This window comes from Triticum urartu, chromosome 5 (assembly GCF_003073215.2).
Source record: "Triticum urartu cultivar G1812 chromosome 5, Tu2.1, whole genome shotgun sequence".
Taxonomy (NCBI): Eukaryota; Viridiplantae; Streptophyta; class Magnoliopsida; order Poales; family Poaceae; genus Triticum; species Triticum urartu.
Window position 1 is genome coordinate 580,954,814 of NC_053026.1, and position 4,401 is coordinate 580,959,214.

Consider the following 4,401-nt stretch of genomic DNA (forward strand, 5'->3'; position numbering starts at 1 on the left):
CAAGAAGACTTGTCGTACCTTCTGAATGTCCCATGTGGCTGTCGTTTCATTGATGAGTTCTGAAACGAACTGGGGAGGATTCGCTGACAAGCAGCCATTAGGGCGAAGCATTTCACTTCGCGGAAGCCAATTTTCTGTCCAAATTCTGGTGCTTTCTCCGTTGCCTATTCTCTTGATGATTCCCTACTTTAGTGTGTCTCGGCCTTCTACTAAGGATCTCCATATTTGGCTCGGGTGGGATCCCAAAGTAGCTTCCAAAATTGTCACGTTAGGGTAGTATACAACTTTCAAAATGCGAGCACTCAAAGAGTCAGGGTTTTGTAATAAACGCCATGCTTGCCTGGCTAGCATAGCAATATTAAAAAGCTCAAAATCCTTAAAACCCAAACCCCCCCATGCTTTTTGGTTGAGTCATATCCTTCCAAGATACCCAATGTGGTTTGCGTTTGCCTTCCTTGTTGCCCCACCAAAACTTCCTTATGAGTATATTCAGTTTCTCACACAACCCTCTCGGCAGCTTGAAGCATGACATGGAGTACACTGGCACCGCTTGTGCAACCGCCTTAACCAAAACCTCTTTCCTGGTCGTGGAAAGTGATTTTTCAATCCATCCTAGGATCCTACTCCACAATCGATCCTTTAAATACTTGAAAGCACCATTCTTTGAGGAACCAATGTCAGAAGGCATCCTCAAATATTTTTCATTCAAAGTCTCATTTGGAACATTCAGCGTAACCTTTATCTCATTGCGAGTCGATTCCGGAACCCCTTTGCTAAAAAAGATGGATGATTTTGCATAATTTATTCGCTGGCCGGAAGCTTGACAGTAAGTATCCAACACCTGGTTTACCTCTGTAGCACCCATACTATTCGCCTTGAAGAACAGCAGGCTGTCATCCGCAAATAATAAGTGATTGACCGGGGGCGCCGAGGCTGCCACCTAAAGCCCACTTAAGTTTGATGACTGACTTCTTGATTTTAGGAGGCACGAAAGGCCCTCTGCTGCTAGCAAGAACAAGTACGGAGACAGTGGGTCCCCTTGTCGGATTCCTCGAGATGGTTTAAACTCTTCCAATTTCTTCCCGTTGAACAGAACAGAAAAATTTACTGAACTCACCATATTCATAACAATGTCCACCCACTTGGTAGTGAAGCCCAGCTTTAGCATTATTGCATGCAGATAAGGCCATTCAACCCTGACGTACGCCTTCATCATGTATAGTTTTAAAGCACCGGACTGATGTTTCTTTGCCTTGTTCCGTTTCATGACGTGGAGGCATTCGTATGCTGTGATGATATTATCCGTAATGAGTCTGCCAGGCACAAATGCAGATTGCTCCTCCGAGATTATATCCGGCAAAACTTGCTTCAAACGATTAGAGATCACCTTCGAAGCTATCTTATATAACACATTGCAAAGGCTTATAGGGCGGAACTGAGACAAAAGTGTGGGGTTTTTTACCTTAGGGATAAGAACCAGGGTTGTTTTATTTAAGCACTCTGCCGTCTCAGTCCCTTCTACTATCCTCAGGACTACCCTTGTTACCTCCTCGCCACACATGTCCCAGTGACGCTGAAAGAAATGAGCTGGAAACCCGTCGGGGCCTGGAGTTTTAATCGAGAACATCTGGAACAACGCCGTTTTTACTTCCTCCTGGCTATACGGGGCATTCAGCAAATCATTCATGGCAGGCGTGACCTTTGTTGGGACGGTATCCAATACGTGCTCCATATTTTGGACCCTCTCTGAAGTGTATAAGGCTTTGTAAAAATCGGTTGCCAAAACTTCCATCTCCTCCCTCTTGTCTGTCATATTTCCATCCGGGAGCTGTAATTGTTTGATCTGATTCTTCCGTCGTCTTCTACTGGCTCGGAGGTGAAAAAAGTACGTGTTTTTGTCTCCATGTACCAACCAGTCTAGCCTAGTTCGTTGCCGCCATAAAATCTCCTCTCGGTGGAACAACTCCACCAGCCGATCCGATATTTTAATCTCCGCATGTGACGGGCCCGTGCGACCTGGGAACAGGCGCAAGGTTTCCAACTCGTTTTTTAATCTCTGGATCTCTCCTCGTACACTGCCAAAGTGCTGTTTGTCCCAGTCAGACAGGTCACCCGCCAATCGCTGCATCTTCGCATGCAGATCATCCACAGAATTCCCCGCCGTCGCTGTCCAGCTAGCCCCCACCAACGCCTGTAGCTCAGGGTCTCTTTCCCACATTAATTCGTATTTAAAGCTTCTTTGGACCCGCTTGCATGCGCCATGCACGCCGGCCAGGTTCAGCTGTATTGGAGCGTGATCAGATGAGGCAGCCGATCTGTGAATTAGCTCTGATCTTGGGTACGCTAACGACCACTCCTGATTTACAACACATCTGTCCAGCCGAACCCTTGTGAATGTCCCACCTGCCACTTTCTTTTCGAAAGTCCAGCTAGTGCCCAAATAACCAATATTAGACAATCCGCAAATGTCAAGAGCATCTCTAAAGGCATCCATTTGTGCTTGGCTTCGATTGCCCACTCCATCGTGTTCATGAGCGTGTAGTACCTCATTAAAATCACCAAGAACAGCCCATGGTGTATTAGCCCGACAGAGGTGGCTGGGGCGCCATCAGCTGAAGGTCCATCAAGTAGCGCAGAGTGCAGGCCTAACAGCAGCAGTCCAAGCGCTGGGCTTCAAAGTCTAGAGTTCAGTAGCGAGAGGAGCCTAGCAGAAGAAACGTTGGAAGGCTCACGTGGTGGGCTAGGCCAACCAAACCAAAGGACCGTGCTAGAACGGCCAGAACATGGAGGATGCAGCCCATGTGTTACGGCTGGATTTTTTGCTTCGCCAAAAGAAACGCGTGCAGCAGAAAACTCCTCGTCAACTATGGTAATGAAGGAAAAGGCACTAGAACCTACACCCGTACCGCTACAACCGGTGTCCGACATACATCCGGAGAAGTCTCTTCGGACAATTGATCCGGAAAAGGTGAACGGGAGTGGATGGCAGTGTCTATCAAGTGCCGATGAACTGGCAGAATTTTTGGACGCAAATATGAAGGAGTGTTGGCGTCATGCTATGAAAGAAGAATTGGGGTCGATCCATGACAATAATTCATGGGAGCTTGTGGATCTCCCCAACAATGAAAAGGCTATGGAGCTCAAGTGGGAATTCAAGGTCAAGAAAGATGTTGAAGGGTGCATGAAGCACAGAGCAAGGTTTGTGGCCAAAGAGTACGTGCAAGAGAAAGGTGTGGACTTCGAAGAAGTGTCCGTTCCCGTTGCAAAGATGGAATTGGTGAGTTTACTCATCGCTCTCGCGGCTCAGGAATCATGAAAAGTACATCACATGGATGTAAACTCCGCGTTTTTGAACAACGAGATATATAGAAGGAGATGTGTATGTGAATCAATCACCGGGTTTCATCAAAGAGGGGGAGGAACACAAAGTACTGAAGCTACACAAAGTCTTGTATGGGCTACCGCATGCAAGACCTCGGGAGTGGAACATCAAACTTGATCGGACATTAATTTCTCTTGGATTTGAGAAAGCCCCACTAGAATATGCAATGTACAAGAGAGGTGAAGGAAGGGATCGTCTACTAGTTGGCATCTATGTCAACGACCTGCTAATAACTGGAGCAGATGAAAAGGTGATTGCAAAGTTCAAGCTACAAATGAAGGAGCTTTTCAAGATGGATGATCTTGGTATTTTGAGTTACTACCTCGGGATGGAGGAACATCAAAAGCCGGAGAGGATCACACTATGCCAGGAGGCATATGCAAGGAAGGTACTTGAAAGCAGTGGCATGAAAGATTGCAATCACATTGTCGCTTCAATGGAACCTCGTCTTGAGCTGAACAAGAAGGAGATGATGAAACTACTTGGCTACAGTGGTAGTGACAAGGAAGGAATTGTCGACGACCGTAAGAGTACTTCGGCCGTGGCATATTTTCTTGGTGGAAGCGTAGTAAGTTTGCTATCACGAAAGCAGAAAATGATGACATCGACTTCAAGTGAAGCAAAGTGTCAAGGTATGTGGCTAGGGAGGCTACACGGTGATCTCATGGAACGAGAACCGGAACAGGTGGTGCTCAATGTTGACAGTGAGTCTACAATCTTTCTACTTGAGGATCCAGTGCGCCGTGAAAGGAGCAAGCACATTGATACAATGTATCACTATATAAAGGACTGCGTGGAAGAAGGAAAGACAAAAGTCAACTACATTTGCACCGATGATCAGCTGGCGGACATCCAGACCAAGGCTTTGGATCGAGAGAAGTTCTTGGAGATGAGAAGAAGGATCGGCGTCTGAGCTGTGACATGACGACGTCGTGTTTAGGGGGGCGATTGTTGGGATTAACCACGACATGGTGCCCCTGTCCGGCACGGACTAGTAGCAGTCACCGAGTAGGTATAGG